Source organism: Juglans regia, chromosome 16 (genome assembly GCF_001411555.2).
Source record: "Juglans regia cultivar Chandler chromosome 16, Walnut 2.0, whole genome shotgun sequence".
NCBI lineage: Eukaryota > Viridiplantae > Streptophyta > Magnoliopsida > Fagales > Juglandaceae > Juglans > Juglans regia.
This window is the reverse complement of record NC_049916.1, coordinates 16,594,071-16,619,238: the sequence shown is the minus strand read 5'-3', so window position 1 is coordinate 16,619,238 and position 25,168 is coordinate 16,594,071. Positions and strand designations below refer to the sequence as shown.

Here is a 25,168-nt window from a genome sequence, read left to right as displayed (position 1 = left end):
TAACAAAATGTATTTCAACGAGACACATTATTGTTGGACATATTTTAAGTTTCCAAGGCTGCATTCTCCTTATTTTGAGTTTCTTGGTTGACATGACAATATACCATGGAGACAGATTTATTTTTTTCGTTTATAGTTGGACATATTTCAGGCACCAAGGCCTGTTAATATTACTTTGAGGTTAATTTTATCTTGGATAAAAAATGTCTTTCATTTTCATATATTTCCCATGTACTTGGCTATGCTTATTTCTGTCTCAATAAAATTATTCTTGTAAAAAACAATATTGGATCAAAATAACTAAAACATTTTTAATTTTGAGTTCTCCATCCGATTTGAATTCCAAGTTCACAAAATCACCGATCATTTTACATAAACTTGTATTAACAGTTGTTAAAAAAAATGTGTATCCTTACTCATAAGAAAAATGGGTGCCCCAGAGTCCCCGGGAGTGTTCAGTAGGTTCTGGAGCCTTTGGAAATGCTGGAACGGATTATTAAAATGGTTTGCAGGTTGTCTTTTTTGCAGAAGGGGACATATTTCCTGGAGAAGGGATAACATATGAGGTAGCATTTTAACCATGAGGATGAAGGTAAGAAAATTCCTTGCTTTTGTAGTTCAAAACACTGCAGGCACTACTTGAACTGAGATGATATTATCCCAATCCCTTGTATATAAACAAATGTCCATTCTTTCAAAAACCAATTTTGTTGGTGGTCATAATTTTGGCCTCTACCGGCAAGTAAAAGGATTCGGGCATAGCCCTGAGATTTTTTACTGTGGCCAATAAGCATGCACCTGTACGAGCAGAGGTGCCCAATCTTGAAGGACTGGTGGTAGATGACCCAGTAAGTTTCTTTCTCGTTTCATTTGTGTTTGCGTGCCTATGCAAATAACATGCGGAAGTGCATTTCTTCGTTGTTATTGTATTGAGGTCCTCTGTTTCACACTTCACCCCTAGAAAATGTATATGCGTGAACCATTATTCACACAAACCATTTTAGAGATCACCAAATGGCAAAAGATGCTGAAAGATGCGCATGCAAAACATGTCTAAGTTTATCAAGTGCAAGGTCCTGAGTTTACCTAATTTGGAATCTGCTAGCAGCTATGTATCTTACACATTAGCAAAGGAACAGATTCAGGTGCTTCTGCCCCGTACATCGATTACCCCTTCAAACTTCAGTTGCAACATTTATGGTCGTGAGGTATATTTTTCTGTAATTTGTGGGGGAAAACTAAACAAAAAATACTTCATCCAGACTTTTCTCAGGAGAAAAAGAAATCAAGAGACAAAACTTCTAACAAAATAGTCTTAAAATAACGGCCAAGCTATGGCGCAACTACAAAGCATAATAAGTAAACATCTCTATATATGTGATACCCCATATGATATGGATAATAGTAGGTGGTGTATGAGATCCCACATTACTTGGGAATGAGAAGTTCTTGCTCTTTATAAGATTCTAATAAGATTCCAATTGTATCATTGACTAGTCTTTTTAGAGTATAGGCCATGTGGTTTGGACATTCTATTGAGGCGTTACAATATATAGAAGGAAAGAAAACTAATTTATATAAAGCAGCACCTGTGTCTCTACTTGCCCGGAGCCACTGATCTAATTATTCTAAACTGAACCTTAGTTCCTGAATATTTATCAGACGCATTAAAATCCGGACAACTGCTTATACAAACTTTGGGGGCAACAGAAGGACTTGCATTGAAACTTGTACATTTGGCAGTGTTTGCAATTCAATTGAAGGAAATGGAAAAATTCACCAGGGTTTTCACAAATATAAAATTTGTACGAATACCAAGCACCTATGCTTCCCCAAACCAAAACACGAATACATACATCAACCTTGCCGCATATCTCTTCTCTACGACCCCCAGTTTGGGATGTTTGCCATGGCTTCATTGACCATTTTCACCAAAGTCACCTGCAATGCATGAACTTGCCCATAAAAACCAAAAACTTGGAAGTAATGCCGAGACCAAGTTAAGAGATATCATTTGATCTTCTATTTCTCTTGGTGAGAAATCAAGGTGTTGCTAATTAGTCCAAAGGATCTCAACAACCATTGTTGAATACAAACTTAATTATATATCGATACGTGTATAAGTCCATAGGTATTAGGTCACTAAAGACTTGGCTCAAATCTAACTGTAGCTTATTTGTTAAAGGATGTCTAGCTCGGTTGGTAAAAGGGTGGCATGTGTCTGGATGGAGCTTAAGGTTGGACGCTACTGTTAAAAGTGTGACGCCCGCAAATTCCGCTTGGGATCGGACGGACATTTGAAGCGTCGAGACATGCAACACAAGGTTACTTGCCCCCGTTCATGACATATAAGATGCAATATTCCTAACATGCATCTAGCATTATGCAATATTCGCAGCGGATAATTTTTCTTTTTAGCAATACTATGCACCAAACCGAAATATCTCAAATACTTAAAACATACTTCATACATAATGACATACTAAATAACTGAGATCACAATATTAATCCATATGGTTGTGATCAAAAGAGTGATGGAGATTGAACTCTACAAATACAAGTAGTAATCTGAGGTAACTACTGTATTAACACCTACATCGCATCGTCGCTTAGTCGACCATTTCCAGTTGGTCGATTCCCGATTCTCCTTCAGATCCTGTAACAAAATCTACCATTCGGGGGGAATGGTAGTTGGGACTACCACAGTGAGATTTGATTACAAATCTCAGCAAGTTAACAGGAAACTTCCACACAGGTTAATGATGCATGCATGGCAGTAAAAGCATGAATGCATAATCAAATCGTAAGTAATCATAGCATAACTTGACATACAACATAACATAACTGGCATAACTTAAACTGAAACTGAAGCTTAGCATGAACGTGACTTGAAACATAACATGGACTTGAAACATAACATGAACGTGAACATGCATAATTTGAACTTGAACTTGAGCATGACATAACATAAATGTGAACTTGGAACATAACGTAAACGTGAACATAACATAACATGAACTTGGAACATATTCTTGTCTCATGGGATTACCATGATTGCGTGAACGTAAACTTGAATATAACATAACGTGAAACATGACTTGAACTTGGAATCTTATTCAATAGACTTAATCATTAACATGACCATATGGGTGCTACACAGGTCCCCTTGAGCCGTGTGTCCCTGCCGATTACCGCATCACATCACAGGTTTCTATACCAGCTGTGAGTGCGTTAATACGTACTCCACAGTTGTTGTGGCCCCACGTATTCTACGTGTCACAATTGCTGTGTCTCACGTAGTGTATGCTCCACAGTTGTTGTGGCCCCATACTTCATGCTCCACAGTTGTTGTGGCCCCATGACTTATCTGTTTGTGCCACACTTGCTGTGGACACACATAACATAATGTGTGGCACCATCGGCGTTAGTGCCTGGCGCGCTCCGGTGACCAGCTAATTAGGCCCCATTCGCAACCTGTTGACTGTACTTCGTCAACCCAGGGAATTTCACACCTATTTAGACACTCCAGCGTGAACAAAGGAGTTCCACTAGGATATTACCCCATCCTAGCGCTTAGGGTCGTGATTGACATGAATGACTTAACTGGCAGACATGACATTTCGTAACGTGACGTAACATGAACGTGACATAAAAGACAGAAATCTTGACGTAACATAACGTGACATGAACGTAGGACGACAGACATGACATACTTCGAGACATAAATGTAACAGAGAACATTTCATAACATGTCATACATGTAACATGCAACATTTCGTAACATGGCATACCATATAACAGACAACATTTCTTAACGTGGCGTAACATGTGACAATGAATATTACATGACAAGAAATACATGTAACAGATGGCATACTTAACTTAACATGACATACTTGCAATGTATAGCATGTATAGCAATACGTGACAGAATATCTTGTGTAACAGATGAATAATTCATGACAGAATAAATTCTGTGTAACAGATAAATATGTAATGACTTGGCATGGCACATATGATAACATGCATACATACAATTTAGTTCCCTTACTTATCACACATACACATTAAATTGATAGTAAGTTAAAAGCTAACTTACCTCGATCTTCGCGCTTCGAGACAAAACTCAAGTGCGATCACGGGAAACTGAAAGTAGTGATTTCTAAAAATTAGAACTTAATCACTAACAATTAGGAATATGGAAAAATATCAACTTAGAGTAAAATTACCATTTTACCCTCTACATGTGGGAAAATGACCATTTTACCCCTAACTTAAGGATTTTGCATCATAACTTCAAAAATCACCAAAATTTACATACCTTATGTAAATTTTGTCCTAAACTCAAATATCAATTCATAAAAATTTAAAACTAAACACAACCATCAAAACTCTATATGGCCGAAACTTACAAAGGCTATTTCCTTTGCTTTTTGTTGTAATTCTTTCAAATCTCAAAACTCATGATTAAACCAAAATTTTTCTTCTACTACACTCATAACATATTCTTAAGAATAATCATGTTTTGAATCATGAACAAAAGTCATCAAAATCACTAAAACCATACTTGAACTTTTTGGTTTCTCTTCTAAGTTCAAAACAGAATTTTGTTTCTAACTTGTTTTGATCAACCTCTTGATCCATGACTTATAAAGAAGTGATCTTCAAACCAAAACATCACATGGTTCAAAAAGGTGTCCTAAAACAGATCCAAGCTTCAAACTCAAGATCACATGGGTAAACATCAACCAAAACATAAATTTAGCCAAGAACATCATCACTTTGGCCTAACCGAATATCTCCTTCCATAAAATTTCATATGTTCGAAACTAACATCAAATATCTTCAAAATAACATTCTAACATGTATATAAGATGCTTAGGATCTTCCAATAAAAATATCAAAGCCATTGGAATAAGATTAAACCATAAAATATTTAAACTTTCTCAAAACAGAAACTGTTTTTCCTCTTCCAGTTTCTAAGTATCTAGACCTAAGAAAATATTTCTCCAAAACTTTTAATCATGCAACAAATCCTCAACCAATAATCATATACACATGTTAACAGTACTCCATAAAAATTTCGGACCAAGATCTATTCATTAGCTTGGTCAAAAACTCCAAAATATAACACACTCTCCAGTTTATCGCCCAGAATGACCTTTGTGGGGTCTAAACAACTTTTTACCAATCAAATGATCTCCAAATGGAACAAATAAGATATCCACATAAACTAGACTCCAAAAGAAACAACTTTCATGACTTTGCGAGGAAACACTTACAAAAGCTTCGAAACAGGCATTCAAAAGAGGTACGAAAAACTGTCCGAGAGTGTCTTTTGTGTTCTATGAAGGAAAAGTGTAAAGGAGAGTTGCTTTTTCGTGGGAAGTGGACTGAAGAGCTTCTTACACAAGCTATGTAAAGTGATAGGACTGAAGGAATGGTTGAGTGTTGGCCTTTTCTTCTCATAAAAATCAGACCAAGATCTTTTCTTAAGGTGGAGTGTAAGAGTGAATGAGTGAGGTGGCCCTTTAGCTATGTCTTTCAAGAACCTTCTAGGCTCTTCTTGTACAGATCTGGCCAGCCAAGTGGGGGTACAAAACTTAGCCATGAAGCAATCCTATGGTGACCAAATTCGTGGGCCTTAAAGGGCCTAAACCGAATGGGCCTAAAATTTGGGGTTTAAAGAGGGTTTGGGTTGCTATCAAGCCCAAATCCAATATCACTTGGCCCAATCAATTTTTCAAGGTTAACAAGGTTGGATAATGATGTTCTAACACAAATTTGAAGGATTAATAGCATGTGGAAGTGATTTAATCAAGTGATTAAACACAATGCTAGAAATCGGATTAGAAAATGTTTAGAGGCCAACTTTAGGGTTTTGGGGAAACCGTTTAGGGTTTCGATTTCAACCATGCTTTTGGGCTTTCGATTGGATTCCCACCATTTAGAATTTCACTAGGATTGAAAACCTCTTTGATCTGGCACAATTTGGTTGAGCAGATGAAACAAAGTTTTGCTTAAGCGACATGATCTCACACCTTGATTCCTTCAAATCCAACAAACGTTCCTTATGGTGCCAAGTGTCTAAAATTATTCACTAAGTGTGGCTAAGATCTTGCCAAGTGTCCAAATAAAACTTCTCTAATCCAATTTGGACATTCCACACTGTGATTTCGAAACACTGCAATTGGTGCGCTTATCGAGGTTACTATTCACTTCGAAAAAGTGAATCATAAACTTAGTACTAAAAATTCCTAAATATTCATATTAACCTTTAGTGAAAATCTTTTACCGAAATTTAACCTCGAAGTGCCCCTAAAAATAATTTCACAATTTCCAACAGACGTTTCGTCCGGAATTATGAAAATAGGATATTGTGCCATAAAATCCTAAATAATCCACTGAGTGTAATGGCGTAGACCATAATGCATTCTGACACTTCTAACCACCTCAAATAAATAAAACTCATATTTCTAGCAGCATAGTGAGTGATAACACTGACTATGTTGACAGACTAAAACCTATGCAATAGGTCGATTCGTAAAAACTTATGGGATTTTCACGAGATTCCTAAAGTCAATAGAAATTCCTTCAATGAATTTCTAGCGGGCTGTTACAAAAAGTCTAGGATCGAGACACAATAGAAGAAAGATAATTTCATTCTCTTTTCTGTGTGTCTTTACACAACCAGGAAAACCATATATATGTATGTACTGAGCCTATCAAACAAAAGAATAAAAAGAATAAAGTTAAGTCTGCCAACTAATGCTAAGTGCCTATACAAAAGAAGACAAAGCTATAACATAATTCATCAGAGTGCAGCAGCCATGTAGTGGGGCGAATACACTATGCTATTAGGAATGGAAAAAGCTCTCATTCTGACGAGTGGTTGTAGGGAAGTCAATACCCTTCTCTCCTTGCTTTTGTATTTCTTGAGACTCCCTCTCAAGATGGGCATATATGTTCAAGATGCCCATCTTGGACAATAAGAAATTCAAGACATGAGCTGATAACGCCTTAGTAAATATATCCGCCAATTGAAATTTTGATCCCACATGGACTGGTGTGATAGTTCCAGCCAATACCTTTACCCGAACGAAATGACAATCCAGCTCGACATGCTTAGTTCTTTCATGGAAAACAGGATTTTTTGTGAGGTGAATGGCTGATTGACTATCACAGAAAAGAAGTGCAGGTTGTTCATGACTTGTATTGAAATCTTTGAGCAATGTGATTAACCATAGTATCTTAGAGCTAGTATGTGCTAAAGCTTGGTATTCTGCCTCAGCAGTGGACTGAGACATAGTCAATTACTTCTTTGACTTCCAACTGATCAAAGAGTCTCCAAGAAATATACAAAAACCAGTGACTGACCTCCTTGTATTGGGACATGCTGCCCAATCCGAGTCACTATAGGCTTTTAAATGTAGAGATGAACTAGAGGCAAAGAAAATACCCTGTACAATCGACCCTTTTAAATATTTGAGTATCCTATGAGCTGTGTGCAAGTGCTCTTGGCTCGGCTTGTTCATAAATTGACTAAGAACACTTACTGCATAGGTGATGTCGGGCCTTGTGATTGTCAAATAAATCAGCCTACCAATGAGCCTTCTATAGCCTGTTATATCATATAAAGGATCCTTGGAAGCATATGACAACTTGTGATTTTGCTCTATGGGAGTGCTGACAGATTTGCACCCTAATAATCAGGCATCTTCAAGAATTTCTAGTTTATTTCCTCTGACAAATATGAATACCAGTTGATGATCTCGCAACTTCCAAACCCAAAAAGTATTTAAGAGCTCCTAGATCTCATCTTGAATTGAGTGTGCAAATAAACTTTGATTGCTTCTATAGCTGCTAAATTGTTATGAGGAGAGCCATAAAACCATTCTCATCAGTCCTTGTAAATAAATAATAGTCTAATTTTGATTGCTGAAACCCAATAGCAAGGAGAGAAGAAGTAAATTTGGAGTTCCATTGTCTAGAGGCTTGTTTCAAGCCATAAAGAGATTTGTGTAACTTGCAAACAAGTTTACTACTCTTGGCATGAGACTCCCCCTTAACCTGAAATCCCGGGGGAGCTCCATATAAATCTCTTCAGAGAGATCTCCGTGAAGAAAAGCATTATGGACATCCAACTAGTCCAAATGCCAGTTGTATATGGATGCCAAAGCTAAGAACAACCTGACAGTAGTGAGCTTTGCTACTGGCCTGAAGGTTTATTGGTAGTCAAACCCTTCTCGTTGAGTGTAACCTTTAGCTACCAACCGAGCCTTGTGCTTATCAACGGATCTATCTGATTTGAGTTTCTTCTTAAAAACATACTTACACCCAATGGTCTTCTTGCTAGGGGTAGAGAAGTAATGGACCAGGTGCCATTTGCCTCAAGAGCATTAAGTTCAGATTGCATGGCAACACACCAATGAGGAGAAACTACAACCTCTTCATAAGTTTTAGGTTTGTGTGTGAGGGAAAGAGAGAGGGCATATGATTTTTGAGAGGGAGATAATTGATCATAAGTAAGGTGATGTGAAAGAGGATGAGTGGTGGAGGTAGAAAACAAATTACTAGCAAATGAGGGTGCAACAAGTGCACAATGATAATCATTCAAGTATGAGGGGGTGTGTCTAATTCTCTCGGATCGCCTTAGGTCAGTTTGTGGTGGTGGTGCAGTAGGAGAAGATAACTCAGTGTGTGTTTCCTCATTTATATCAGCAGCAGATGCCTCTAGGGGAGGAGTACAATCTGATCCGAGAGAAGGAGAAGGAGATGAATGAGATGTAGTAGAAGAAGAATCAGAATTGGAAGTAGGAACGAGAGGGGAATTGATGTTAGTGGGAGTAGATGAGGTGCTAAAGTCAGAAAAAATAGGTGGATTAATTGAGAAGGAATCAGGTTGAGTATTAATGGAAGGGCTGAGTTTGAATCCTGAAATGGAAAAACTGATTCCATAAAAATGACATCCCTAGATACAAGAGTAGTTTGAGTGTTTAAATCAAACACTTTATATCCTTTAGTCCCTGAATGATAATCCAGAAAGATGCATTTTTGTGCCCTAGGGTCGAATTTCAATCTGTTATGCTTAAGAGCAGAGACATAACATAGGCACCCAAAGACTCTCAAATGTGAGTAAGTAGGGAAAGAAGAAAAGAGGATGTCATATGGTCATTTGTTGTGGAGAATTGGAGTTGGTATTCTATTAATCAAATATGTGGCTGTTAAAATAGCATCCACCCAAAATTTTATTGGAAGGGAGGCTTGAAAAAGAAGTGACCGAGCTACATTGAGCAAGTGTTGGTGTTTCCGTTCTACCACTCCATTTTGCTGTGGTGTATAGACGCAAGTTTTTTGATGGATGATTCCATGAGAGTGGAAGAAATCTGGCATATGGAATTCTAAACCATTGTCAGTCCTAATTTGCTTGACTTTGGAGTTAAATTGGGTTTTTATCATGTGAATGAATGATTGTAGAAGCTGTTTAGCTTCATATTTGAACTTCATTAAATAAACCCATGTAACCCGGTTGTATCATCAACAATGGTTAAAAAATAGTGATGTCCTTGTAGAGAAGCTTGTGAATATGGTCCCCAAACATCACAATGCATTAATTCAAAGATAGATGAAGTTGAAGATTCACTTAATTGAAAGGAAATTCATTTTTGCTTTGCCATGTGACAAACAATACAATGCGTTTGTTCTTTACACTCTACATCAGGAGAAGAGGACTGAATTAAATTAAGCCTTTGATTGGATAAGTGTCCTAATCTAAAGTGCCAAATGTTGAACTCTTATTGTGTCACAGCATTGCAAACCTGAGTATTGGAGGAAGGTAAGTGAATTTTGATTTTCTGGTTGGAAGGAGCGCGCCCGAGTGAGTTGAGATCAAGGAAGTATAGCCCATGATGACCTCTAGCTAGTCCAATTGTTATCCATGAAGATCAGACCTGCAGAAAACAGAAGTGATCCAAGAATACTAAGCAAATAAAAGGGTCACAAGTGAATTTGCTCGCAGAGAGTAGATTAAAGTTGAAGGTAGGAACGCAGAGAACATTTTTAAGTATGATATCTGAATGTTGCACATCACCAATATGGGTGACAGCAACTTGAGTACCATTAGGAATTTGAACATGGCTTTAGTGGTGCAGGTGATTGTGGTGACTAGAGAGGGAGAACAAACCATATGGTTTGTAGCTCCAGTGTCAACAATCCAAGGTGTGTCATCAATGGTATGAAGTTTCTTATGTGAGAGTGATAAGAAACTATGATGTTGAGAAGGTGAAAAAGGTGATGCTGATGTAGTAGAAAGACAATGAGGTATACCTGCCATGTTGGAATGAGCAGCTATGGATGGAGTAGATTCTGCATTGGTGGAGGTTATGGCTTGAGGAGTAGAAAGATGGTTATGACTAGGCTGTAGAGACTGACCATCAACAAGTGCTAACAACCTCTGAACCTGATCCTGAGTGAATGGCAACTGAGGACCTTCCAAAAGCACCTTCCCTTGACCCTGAGGCACCACCTGATTAGCCAAGTGAAAACCGGAAGAACCATTGCTCGAGTACCTTGGCTTAGTCTTTGTGAATTTGAAGTTTGGAGGAAACCCAACAAGCCTCTAGCATTTCTCTCGTGTATGCCCTGCCTTTCCACATTGTTGACAAGTTTAATCTGTTTTTTCCTTTCTTTTGAACTAAGCAGCAAGAGCTGAAGATTCAGTGGCTGGCAAGACTAAACTCCTGGTTTGCCTTTGCCTTTCTTCTTGCAGAACCATAGAAAACGTCTTATCTAATGAAGGGATTGGACTCATGAGGATTATTTGTCCTCTTATTGTTTCATAGGAATCATTCAATCCCATGAGGAATTTGAACACATAATCTGATTGTTGTATATCCCCAACCGAATTAAGTGCTTTACAAGTACAAAGCCCACAAGAACAACAAGGTAACAGCCTATAGTTGTGCAATTCCTCCCATATACCATTTAATTGAGTGAAGTATTCACTTACCATCTGTGTCCTTTACACAAGAGTGATGAGTTGCTGTTGAAGCTGAAAAATCCGCACGTTAGGAGGTTGGGCAAAATGAGTCTTGAGCTTTTCCCATACCTCCTTTGTAGAGTTGATGTAGAAGACGTTGGAGGCTATCTCCTTCGAAATAGAGTTGAGTATCCATGGGAGAATCAGGTTGTTGCAGCATAGTTAAGGAACGTAGAGAGAATCAGCCAACTCTAGGGTTGAGATGCTCCCATCTAGAAACCCCATTTTGTTCTTAATCGAAATGGCTAGAGTAAAGGACCTATGCCATGCGAGGTAGTTAGACCCAGTGAGGGGAGGAGTGATGACCACAATGTAGAATTTATCACTGTGATAAAGAAAATATGGGTTGTTTGGGTTTTCTGAGGGAGAAATGACATCATTGATGGAATCATTGGACGAGGGAGCGTTGTTGGAATCGTTGTCCTCTACCTTTGATGGAGCAGTGGTAAAGAAAAAGAATGGCAAAAAGATGAGAGATCAAATGCGGAGAAAGTGATTGATAAAATGACTAGGAGAAAACAAGGCAATATGAGAATGAGGAAACCCATGTTAAAAGTCTAAGATCGAGACGCAATGGAAGAAAGATAATTTCATTCTCTTTATTGTGTGTCTTTACACAACCAAGAAAACCATATATATGTATGTGTTGAGCCTATCAAACAAAAGAATAAAAAGAATAAAGTTGAGTCTACCAGCTAATGCTAAGTGCCTATACAAAAGAAGACAAAACTATAACATAATTCATCAGAGTGCAGCAGCCATGTAGTGGGGCGAATGCACTCTGCTATTAGGAATGGAGAAAGCTCTCATTCTGATGTGTGGTTGTAGGGAAGTCGGTACCCTTCTCTCCTTGCTTTTGTATTTCTTGAGATCGCTACCTTTGTATAGTATATAAACAAGCCCTGAAAAACATGACCCATTGTATTCTTTTTCTTCTTTGATGATAAGGAACCTCAGCAAGGCAACCTTTGGGACCCACCAATGGCAAGTAACCCGAGAAACATGAGCCCACCCACCACAATCGTGTTTGCAAGTTTCATGTCCAAAACGAATGAATAAAATAGAGCCAGACGAATTTTGCGCGCAGCAATAAGGTTTGAACTTTAAATGGCCAAAGAGAACTTACCACACTTTCTGGAACACCAGGTGGAGGCAATGAAAGGTTTCTTGGTGGCGGGATATCGTCATAAGATCTTTTGTCAAACCTCCATTCTCCTATCTTCCCATAGATTAACTCACCCTGAATATCAGAGCAGGCAATGTAGACGGCATAAGCCAAATAATACAACAGGAAACTGATATATTAGCCAAAAATCCGAAGCTGATATACGTGTGCTAAAAAAACCCAAACACACATTCACACACACAAAGCATCTACACCTGCTCTCTCCAAAGAAACACTAACCTTAAAAAAATTTGTGGAAACCAACTCACAAAAGAAAACTACCTTCATAGTTTAGTCATATTAGCACTATCACCTCTGCACCATCCTTACCAGCAGCCGCAACATCTGCTCCAACAAAAGGCACTCAAGCACTCGACAGCAATACAGAATAATCTAGAAGATTTTATTGTTTCAACACGTGTCATTACTTTATGCAATCTGTGCATTCTGTTATGAAAAGAATATTCCCTTCTTTGTGTATAAATACACCTTGATGCACTGTATTGAGACAAGAAAGAAATACAGAGAACATTCTTTCCTCTTCTATTCTTCAGCTCTTAGTATTTTATTTTCCTGTCTTTATTTTAACATGGTATCAAGAGCCATATAAAACTCACGTCTAAGGTTCTTTCATGGCAGAAACTTCTTCACAATCCCAACCCCCTTCTGTTGTTTCTCCCCTCTCATCTTCTTCCCACTTAGTTACAATAAAACTTACCCATGACAACTACCTCTTGTGGAAGGCTCAAATTATGCCTTACCTCAAAGGTCAAAATCTGTTTGGGTTTGTTGATGGCACCACAAACCTTCCCCCGCAACTTACTAAAAGTTCAAAAAAAGCCAATCTAGAATACTTGACTTGGTAACAACAAGATCAAGCTATTATGAGTATGCTAATATCATCCTTATCTGAGAATCCCATTGCTCATGTTTTGGATGCTTCTACGTCTCAAGAGATGTGGGCCACTCTTACTGATCTCTTCTCTGCCAAATCACAAGCACGTCTCATGCAGGTGCAATATCAGCTAGCCACTTTAAAAAAGGTTCGGCCTCCATATCTAACTACTATCAAAAGGCAAAACTCCTTAGAGATACTCTTGCCATGGCTGGTAAAACTCTCTCAAATTCTGAATTTATCACATATCTCTTGGCTGGGTTGGGTTCCGACTTTGACTCTGTTGTCACTTCTATAACCACTCTCGTTGAACCTCTTAGTCCCCCTCAGGTCTACAGCCACTTACTTACACATGAATCAAGGCTCTCTCATCAGATTACAAATCTTACTGCCACCACCGAGTTCTCTGTAAATTCCACTTTCAAGTCTCCCACTGAAAATAGCACTCGAGGTCGTGGTTTTTATCGTGGCAGAGGAGGTTTTCGAAGGCGTGGTCGTGGTCGTAATAGTGGACGAACTTCATCTTCCCATTTCTCTCCATCCCGTCCCACTTGCCAAGTCTGTCTCAAACAAGGTCACACTGCCATTAATTGTTATTACAGATTCAATCACAGCTACCAGTCACCTCCACCTCCCTCTCTTTCAGCTCATTTCACAAATGTCCCCACATCCTTCTCCACCCCAACTCCATCGGTTGACAATCTTTGGTACCCTGATTCGGCAGCTACTCATCACTTTACCCATGACTTTTCTAACTTATCTGTTAGTCCCACAGAATACAAGGGTGACAAGCAAGTGTGTATAAGTGATGGCACATCTCTTCTGATTCAACATGTTGGCAGCTCCACTGTGCACTCCAATTATGGCAAACTACTTCTCTCAAAACTCTATCATGTTCCTTCTATTTCTAAGAATTTAATTTTTGTTAAAAAATTTTGTAAAGATAATAATGTTTTCTTTGAATTTTATTCTACTTTTTTCCTTGTGAAGGATGCTCATACCAACCGAACTCTGCTCCAAGGCAAAACTAAAGATGGAATGTATGTGTTTCCAACTGTTTCTTCTTCTCATCAAGCACATACAAGCATCCGAGCATCACCTTTTCAATGGCACATCAGGTTTGGACATCCTTCCATGCAATTGGTTCGTCGAATTATCTCCAAAGTCTCTCTTCCCGTGCACTCCTCTCCCATGCCTGACTTATGTTCCTCATGTTGTCAAGCGAAACTTCATCAGCTTCCATATAATCACTCCACCTCTCGCTCGTCTGCTCCTCTTCAACTTTTGTTTTCTGATGTTTGGGGTCCTGCACCGGTTCTTTCTCGTGGTGGTTTCCATTATTATGTTTCGTTTGTAGATGATTATAGCAGATTTACATGGTTGTTTCCATTAAAATGCAAGTCTGATGTAACTTCTACTTTCCTTTCCTTCAAATGTCATGTAGAGAATCTTTTTAATACAAAAATACGTACCTTACAAACCGATTGGGGTGGTGAATATAGATCTTTACATACTGTTTTACAATCTTTTGGTATCTCTCACCGTCTCTCTTGTCCATATGCACATTCTCAAAATGGGTCGGTTGAAAGAAAACACCGACACATTGTTGAAACTGGGTTAGCTCTTCTCTCTCATTCATCCAATCCTCATTTATATTGGTCTGATGCATTTGTCACTGCAGTCTTTCTCATCAACCGACTCCCTTCCTCTGTTTTAAATTTTAAAACTCCATTTGAACTTTTATTTCATAAAGTTCCAGACTATACATTCTTAAAGTCTTTTGGATGCATTTGTTGGCCTAACCTTAGACCTTATAATCATCATAAAATGGAATATCGATCCCTTCCTTGTGTATTCCTTGGATATAGCTCAAATCATCATGGCTATCTACGTTTTCATGTCCCTACTGCTCGCATGTATGTATCAAGAGATGTGCTATTTGATGAATCTAACTTTTATTTTTCTACACATACCTCTGCCTCGTCCCCGAGTTCTCAGCCCAACTCAAATAACATTCCCTTTTTCAATATTTCCCCATCATCGGCCCACAACCCAATCCATATCTCCCAGTCCAACACCAACCACACCTGCATCTATACGTGACTTAGTCTCTCAGCCTATAGCTTCATCCGAGCCCACCAACATAACCCGCCCACACTTTACCTCATCTAGGTCATCATCTTCATCTGCTTCACAATCTCTATCATCCCCGCCGCCTCCTTCCTCTGCACATCCTATGAAAATAAGATCCAAGTCCAATCTTCATTTTCCAAAAGTTCACACTGCACTATTGCGTGGCCTCGACCACAAGCTCATACCATCTCTGCCGAGACACCCCACGAGCCTACCTCAGTGACTGAAGCCTACAAGTATCACGAATGGCGCCATGCTATGCAATTAGAGTTTGATGCTCTCTTATCCAACAATACTTGGTCTCTAGTTCCACCTGCATCTAACCAAAATCTTGTAGGTTGCCGATGGATTTTCAAGACCAAATACCTCTCGGATGGATCAATCGAACGGAGAAAAGCCCGACTTGTAGCCAAGGGCTACAGTCAACTTGAGGGGCTCGACTACTGAGAGACGTTTAGCCCAGTCATTAAGCCAACTTCCATCAGGTTAGTGCTCTCTATTGCCGTGTCTTCTGGATGGACGATCCAACAACTGGATGTGCAAAATGCCTTTTTGCACGGTACTTTGGATGAACAAGTATTCATGTCACAGCCCCCGTGATTTGTTCACCCACAATTCCCGCACTATGTCTGTAAACTCAACCGAGCACTATATGGCCTCAAGCAGGCTCCTCGTGCATGGCATGCACGACTGAGTTCACGTCTCTTGGAATTGGGTTTTATTGCCTCTAAATCTGATGCTTCTATGTTTATCTATCGTCATCAATCTGTGACAATTTATTTTTTGGTCTATGTGGATGATATCATTCTCACTGGCAATGACCCGAATGCTTTGGCTCAACTTGTTGATATTCTGCAAAGTGACTTTCCTCTTAAAAACTTGGGCGACCTTCATTAGTTTTTGGGGCTTGAATGTCATAGAAACTCCAATGGAATTACTTTATCCCAGCACAAATACATTATTGACTTGGTCAAGAAGACTAATATGAGCAATTATAAGCCTGTCAATAGCCCCATGTCCCCCTCCACAAAACTATCAGCTTTCAATTCTACGTCTATGGAAGATCCCTCTCTTTATAGAAGTGTAGTTAGCAGTTTACAATACTTATTGTTCACTAGACCAGATCTGTCTTTCTCTGTGAATCGGGTGTGTCAATTCATGCATGCACCCTATATATCCCACTGGCAAGTAGTTAAGCGTATTTTACGCTATCTCAAGCACATCATGGATGATGGTCTGGCTATTACTTCATCTCCCTCTCCTCAATTGGCTGTTTTTTCTGATGTCGACTGGGCTGGATGCCCAGATGACAGAAAATCTACTGGGGGATATTGTGTTTTTTATGGCAAAACTCTGGTTTGTTGGAGTTCTAAGAAGCAATCAACAATTGCAAGATCGAGTACCGAAGCAGAATTTAAAGCCTTGGCACATGCAACTTGTGAGTTATTGTGGCTACAAGCTCTACTTTCTGAATTGGAAATTTTTTTGTCCAAACCTCCCATTCTTTACTGTGATAATTTAGGTGCAACGTATCTGTCCGTCAATCCTGTGATGCACTCCCGCACCAAACATGTTGACATCGATTACCATTTTGTGAGGGATCGGATTCATGCCAAAGCTCTTCAAGTCTCTTTTCTCTCCAGCAAGGATCAATTGGCTGACATTTTTACAAAGCCATTGTCACTTTCCAGATTTTGCAGTCTGAGATCGAGCCTCACAGTCCTTCCAGTCATGCTTGGCTCGCAGGGGCGTATTAGCACTATCACCTCTGCACCATCCTCACTAGCAGCCGCAACATCTGCTCCACCAAAAGGCACTCAAGCACTCGATAGCAATAAAGAATAATCTAGAAGATTTTATTGTTACAACACGTGTCATTACTTTATGCAATCTATGCATTCTGTTATGAAAAGAATATTCCCTTCTTTGTGTATAAATACCACCTTGATGCACTGTATTGAGACAAGAAAGAAATACAGAGAACATTCTTTCCTCTTCTATTCTTTAGCTCTTAGTATTTTATTTTCCTGTCTTTATTTCAACAAGTCACATCCATAAGTGTAATGAATTATGAACTTTTCGCCAACTTGTGTTTCCCATGGAGGCTGATATAGGTCACAAAACAGGCAACAGATAGTAAATTAAATAGTGGAATAGCATTAAATAAATAATAGTGGAGCAATATCTTTCTTAAGTCTCTATACGTCCTTCTGTGTATCCTAATTTAAGGATGTTGTACCATTACAAAGATAGATGCCAATACTAAGAAATGGCAGAAGATGCAAAGATAATTAGTGTGATCGAGCTTGTATCCAAAAGATTGAAGTACACTCAGATAAAAATTAATTACCTTAATTCCTATAAAGATGAAGGTTCAGTATTGGAGAACCATAAAGGCACTAGGACTCGACAGAATTTGAAACAACGGTATAAATTGCATAATGCTTGAAAATGACAAATTCAGCCATGATCTCAGAAATATTAAAGCTAATTAAGATTGGGGAAAAGGAGTGCATGTTGAAATGTGAAATGAAGTAGCAAATGTTCCCATTCTTGAAGAGTTCGGAATGTTTTTGAAATAGCAAATAGTAAGGAACCAATTACTACGTACCGGATTACCAAATCGTTGAAGATAAACAAGTTATGTGCACTGAGTAACAGGATTAATGGTAATTTCATCATACCTGAATCATGAAGTCCTTATACAAGATGTTACCAACTCCATGCACAGAGCAGATGCAACGCAGCATAGGCATACCTATACATAATAGGATATGGAGTAGACATCAAGAACCGTACTTCAAAATCAATACAAAATTGAGTTGATTAGAGAACCCTTACATTTCAAGCACCCAACCAAAAGCCTTATCTGTTTCAGGATCCTTCTTCATTGCCAAGGAAACATTCATCCAACTGGGAGCAATCTTCTTGAGAGATTCCTATAAAGAAACCAAAACAGACTGTCACTACTTTCATTTAAGCCTCTGTGTACTTGGGCCATGTGTACTTGGGCCATGCTTATTTCAATGAATAAAATCTTTTGCTTATAAAAAAAATAAGTTAGTTTCATTAAGCCAAATCACCATAACATATACAAACCTTTCCAACTATGACCGGAGAATTCCCTATCGAGTCAATGTTAGTCATTGGTAGGGGTGGGCAGCGGGGTCCCGCCCCAGCTGCCCCGCCCTGCTTCCGCTCTACCCCCGTTTAACGGGGTGGAGCCCCCCATCCATCAGATGCGGGGGGCAGGTGGCCCCGCCTGCATCTGACCCCCGCACCGTTTATATATATATATATATATAATATTATATATATAAGTAGATATATAAAGAAAAATAACCCAGGCATGAAATGACGTCGTTTCATGCCTGGGTTTTCTTTTAAATATACAAATAATGAAACGACGTCGTTTCGTCAATGGAAAAACGGCATCGTTTCATTTTTTGTTTAGATCCCCCCTTCGAGATTCTCTCTCTCTCTCTCTCTCTCTCTCTCTCTCTCTCTCTCTCTCTCTCTCTCTCTCTCTCTCTCTCTCTCTCCTTCGCTCGCCGCTCGGTCGCTTGTGTTCTTCAATCTACGTCTTCGTCGCCGTCATCGTAGCCGTTGTCGTAGCCTTCCGTGACTCTGTCTTCATCTCCGTTGCCAAAGGTAAGAAACCTTAAATCTACTTTAATTTTTTTTTATATTTATTTTATGGAATGGAGATTGGAGGAAGGATGGGGTGTAATCGGAGATGGAGGATGGGATTTTGTGAATTGTGTGCTGGGGAGACTTGATTGTGTATGTGGTTTGAAAGATTGATGAACAATGTGTACTGTGTAGTCGTGTGGGAATCTGTCCGTGACTAATGACTCCGTGATTTATTTTTTCATTTTTTTCGAAATACCCTAAAATAATTTAGGGGTTCAAAGATTGAAACCCCTAAATTGATTTAGGGTTTCCCAAGTAATCATTGTGAAGATGATTGTCATTGTGAGAGATATCATATATTTGGTTTTGAGAGTTGTTTTTATTGTTTGTTAGGTTTTGATTTTCTACTTTCGAGATAGTTTCAATACATAGAATTCCAAGGTATGAGCAAAAGGTTGTTGTGACTAGGGGTGCTACACTTGTGACAACAACTCTTTGGTGGTCTTTTTAAAGAGGTATCACTGAGCTGTGTTTAACTTAAAAGGTGATAAATAATGTTTTAGTAAAATCTCTGGTCAAGTGGGGGTCTTTATCATAGCATCCTGATTTAGAGATATGTTCATGATTCTAGGTTTAATTGCTTGATTTCAAATCCTTTGCTAGTAGAAATTTCTCAATACATTTTTTTTTTACCTGTAAAAAGAAATTTATAAATCAAATCATGTGGTGTTTGTTACATCGCAAAAGACAGTTGCTAGACCAGAAAGCAGCAGTGAATTGACTTCTTTAAGTATTTAAATAAAAATTATATATATTTTATAAATGAAAATTGTTATTATGAATTTATCAGAATATACTTCTTTAATGATTTTTTTATTTTTTAAATACTTTTTATTTTTATTTTGATAATGTCCAATAGCATCCAATAATGATATTCATTTTCATCAATTGAATTCAACTAAGGGTGTAAACATTTTCATTTTTTTTTATGTTTGATGTTTTTAATTTGGGTATTTCATTTTTATTTTTTTTTTATGTTTGATGTTTGATCATTGATGTTTGATCTTCCAACTTGCAATATATATGTTAATGCTTGGATGTTAATTGTTTGACATGTTGCTATATTTGCTATAATTTCATATTTCTTGTTTGCTTGAGCTCATGGATATGCCAGCAGACTCTAGTGCGAGCTCTCCTTTTCATGCCCAGGATACCCCTACCCCTACCCCTACACCTACCCCCACTCCTACTTTTATTCATACCCCTACCCCTAGGACAACGCCTATCCCTACGGCACCTTCGCCCACCCCAAAGCCCAGCAAGAAACTTGCTTCTATAGTTTGGGCTCATTTCACCAAACTAAAGGGTGGTGACCCCAATAACCCCCCAAGGCAAGTGTAACCATTGTGGAAAAATCTATGGATGCCACTATAAGAAACATGGCACATCACAATTAAATGTGTACTTAGAAGAGCAATGTAAAAAAAGTCCAATATTAAGATCATTACAAGAGAAGAGCCAATCTAAGCTAGAAATTGGACTTCAAAAAATGGCGGATGACACTAGTGGGGATGCAACTTTGAGGGGGTATACTAGGTATGATCCCGATGAGTGTAGAAGACACATAACTCGTATGATCATTATGGACGAGCAACATTTTCAAGTTGTTGATGGAAAAGTGTTCCAAGCGTTTGCTCGCTACTTGGAATCAATGTTTAATATTCCTTCTCGCCACATGGTAGCAAAGGATGTAAAAAAAAAATTGTCTGAAAAAGAAAAGTTGAAGGGTGAATTGGTAGGCCAATTTGTTTGCCTTACCACCGGTACTTGGATATCAGTCCAAAATTTTAATTATATGTCTTTAACTGTGTATTTTGTTTATTGTAATTGGACATTGCATAAGAAAATTATAAAATTTTGTCAAATCACTGATCATAAGGGTGAGACAATTGGGAAGGCCTTGGAGGCGACAATAAAGGAGTTGGGGTTGATCCGAGTTGTTACAATCACAGTTAATAATGTCTCGTCTAATGATGTCGCATTGGGACATTTGAAAACCTATCTTAGATAGGCAAATAAGATAATCTTGGGTAGTGAGTGTCTACATGTGAGATGTGCGGCACATATTCTGAATCTTATTATTACTGATGGTTTGAGGGATCTTCATAACCTGATTGCTTGGGTCAGGACTATTGTGAGATGGGTGAGATCTTCTCCTTCGAGGTTGGAGAAATTCAAGGTTGCTTCGAGGTCTGCTAGCCTAACATCCAAGAAGGATCTTTGTACTGATATGCCTACACGATGGAACTCAACATTTTTTTATGTTGGAGGCGGCCCAAAAATATAAGCTGGCATTTGCACTATTGGGTGATGAAGACATCCAATATGTTAAATATTTTGATGATCACGGGAATTAGGGAAACCCGTAGATAATGATTGAGAAATTGTACATATTTTTGTAGAGTTTTTTAGATTTTTTTATGAGGTCACCACGACGATATCTGGAACTTTGTACCCTACATCCCATCAATTCTGTCAACAAATATATAGGATAAAAGAATAATTAGATGACATGGTCGCGGGTGGTCACATTAGGCTGCGAGAGATGGCATTGATTATGAGGTCAAAGTACGATAAGTATTAGAGAGATTTTACTAGAGCTAATATTTTGTTATATGTAACTATCGTCCTTGACCCGAGGTTTAAGGTGGATGGCATGGTATTTGGATTGGGCCTTGCGTACGAGCAACCATGGGCGGAGCTTATTGCAGCAAGGGTTCGAGAAAATCTTAGTAGATTATTTGATGAGTTTATCGTCCTGCGGAGTGGTAATATTGCGATACCTACACCTACCCCCCGCTGGTTCACAAAGTCGATAGTGGGAAAAGACATAGATTGGACTTGGGTAAGAGGTTTGAGCAGACTCCCTTCATCCGAAGGTCTGTAGAGGTTCAGTCAGAGATAGACAGATACTTAGCAGCAGAGCTTCTACCATTTTCACGAGATTTCGATATATTAAGTTGGTAAAAGGTGAATGCTGTGAAGTATCTCATCCTTAGAGAGATAGCCCACAGTCTTTTGGTCATCCCTGTTAGCACCGTAGTCTCAGAGTCGGCCTTTAATACCAGAGGGCGTGTATTGGATTCATTTCAAAGTTCATTAGCTCCTACCACTGTAGAAGCTTTGATTTGCACGCAGAATTGGACCAAGGGAACTCCAATTCATGTTTTGGATGTTCTTGAGTATAAGGAGGACGACGTCGAGGATGAGGGTGGTGATCAACCTGGATCTAGTATTTATTTTAATTTTATTTTCTAATTTCTTATTAATTTATTTATTTTCATTTAATTGGTATTCACTAAGATCATTTCAAATTTTATTGTTATAGTGATACATGAAACAGAGTCTACGACTATCTCCGATGTAGTATGACTTTGTATTAAACCCACCATTGTCATGGTTTGCACAATTTGTCCCTTATTTATTTTTTACATTTATAATTTTATATCATATTTTAATATCTAATTATTTTGCTTGTATGTTTTTTAGCTTTTATATTCTCAATATATATATGCCGAATCCTAATGAACAATTTATGCTCATCTGCCTCATCTTCATCTCAAACTCCAATTGCCCAATCCCAAATTCTCAATCTCATCTTGGTTAGTATTTTTAATATTTTGTATTTTAATTTTTTTAATTTTTGTTTCATTTTATAACTTTATAAATCTAATTTGTTTTATTTTTAACTTATTAATATTTCAGATTTTATAACTTATTAACTTTTATGATCTTGATTTTCAGTCTCACAACAGTCGACACAACTCACCACTCAGTGAACTCACCGCCACAGCGCCATCCCAAATTGATCAAATTGAAAAGTTATGAGTTATAATTGTTAATTTACAATTAAGTATAATGTTTTTACAATAGTTAATAGTATAATTTGTAATATTTAATATTTTTAGAGGAGTTTATAATATTGTAATAATTTATTAGTTCTCTTATAGTCTTAATTTGTATAATTGTAAATTGTAATTTGTAATAGCTTAGTGCCTTAGTAATGATTATTACTTAATTAGTTAATAGTTGAAATTTAGTATATAGTTAATAGTTCTATCTATCTATATATATATATATATTCAATTTTTAAATATATTTATTTGTTTTAGTTAAATTATTGGCCCAAGGTAGCCCCAAAATGGATTTTGGGCCCAAAAATAGATTTTGGGCCATTTAGGGACCTAAAAACTGAGCTAGGCCAAAGGCCCAGTAGGGGGTGATGAAATGCGGGCCCCAGCCAATGAGCGGACGAGGTATGGGGAACAATTTCCCACCACCGCCCTGTAGGGGGCAGGTAGCACCCTTAGTTATTGGTCCCTTGCCCTCAGGAAAATACTTGCTTAGTGTTGACTCGTACTTCTTGGGTTCAATATAGAAGAAATGAATTGGACTAAAACGGGGAAGTATTTTCTTTGGGATTATTTTTGCAAAAAGGGACATATTTCCTGCAGAAGAGATAACATATGACTACCATTTTGACCATGAGGATGAAGGTAAGAAGATTCCATGCTTTTGTAGTTCAAAAAACTGCAGGCGCTACTTGAACTAAGATGATATTATCCCAATCCCTTGTATATAAAAAAATGTCCAAACTCCTTTTGTTCAAACAGTTGCAATAGGCTCATTTGCTCGAGTACCATTATCTTCAGTGCTCCTAAACTTAAGATTCCAATCTATCCAAACTTCCATTTCTTAAAAGTGCGAACACTTGCTCGGTGATCAAAGAGAGTGTAAGAAACAGAGTCCCTGAATAAACATTGAATGAAAAAAGGCTCTAAAAAATGGTATGCAAATGGGTGAAGAGAGTTACCTCCGGAATATGTAGATAGCATCTGAAAATGGAAGCGTTCCAAAAAAGCCTTGCCATAGACTGTTCAGACACTCAAAACAATTAATTTCTTCGGAAACCATTGAACAAAAATTAAAATCACTACACTCGATCGAACAGGGGCAAACATTGGCACCCCTGATAACTAAAATATCAGTAAACCCTAGATTTAGATGCCGAACAAATAAATAAAGTAAAGCTTTAAATGATTAAAAAAATAAAAGAAATTAAACCCAAAAACCCTAAATGCAAAACCATCTAGACGAACCCAAATGCACGAAACACAGGTCCAGTAGAAACTGCAAAAATCCAAACCCAAAACATGATCAAATTCGAAACGCCCAGCACGAAATCCAGCCAGCAGAGTTTCTGTCGAGCTAGCTGCCGGTCGCCGTGGAGAGATGGTTTTCGTTGAACCCTAGGAATAAAGTTGGAAGCCTCGCACTCTCTCTCTCTCTCTCTCTCTCTCTCTCTATGGGCTTTGGTTTTTGTTGAAGAATTGAGTGTTGAGCTGCAGTAGGTCCAAATTCGTAGCATCTAAGGCGCGGTAGAGGAGATTGGAGAGGCGATGGCTTTCGTTCGGCGACATCTACCACGACATGTAAAAAAAAAACCAACGCCATAGAAAACAAATTTGAAGATACAAACACAAAGACGAAGAGAAGAGAGAAGAATCAAAGAAGAGAGAAGACGAAGAGACAGAGAAGGAAATGAGTTTGGTTTTGGAGTGAGAAACGAATGAGAATATGCAGAAAAATAGAGAAGACAGAAAAGGTGAAAAAAATTAAAGAGAGGGCCTGACATCTTATCCCTTTCGGCCGACCCTACATCTGATATATTTACAATATAAACAGAGTTAATAGAAAAGTAAGAAACGTTAGCAAAAAACAACAAGAATTACCAGAAAACAAGAATAGTACTGATCTGATCATATTCGATACACCTTTTGTATATAATTTTTTAAATATAAATATTAAGTCCAAGAATATACATATATACTCATAATCAAAATTAGAAGGTTTGTTGAAATATGCAAAAAATATTAAAACGGAATTGCTTTTTGTACGAAAGGCTTTAACAAAAGTCAACTATTAATTAAAGGAAAAGGGCGGGGCAGCCGCAAAATTTAGAGCACGAGTACCCAATAGGTAGAGGTAAAGCCTATACGTAAGCTATAAGCATGGCTTTTCGTAAACGACGGACCGGAAGAATATATATATATTATGTGTGTGCGATGGGGATATAATTTTATGATAAAAAAATCTATTTATCATCAATTCATTATTTTATAATATGATATTAATTTATGATGGGATATTAATTGATAAATTTATAAATAAAATATAATAAATAATTTTTAATTTATGATATAAAGATAATAAAAATTAAAATAATGAATAAAATTAATTGAGT

General features: G+C 37.9%; 1 pseudogene; it reads right to left on the bottom strand.

The window, feature by feature from the left end:
• Nucleotides 1-1,707: 1,707 nt before the first annotated feature.
• On the bottom strand, nucleotides 1,708-23,616 carry LOC108992902 (annotated as a pseudogene).
• Nucleotides 23,617-25,168: the final 1,552 nt, after the last annotated feature.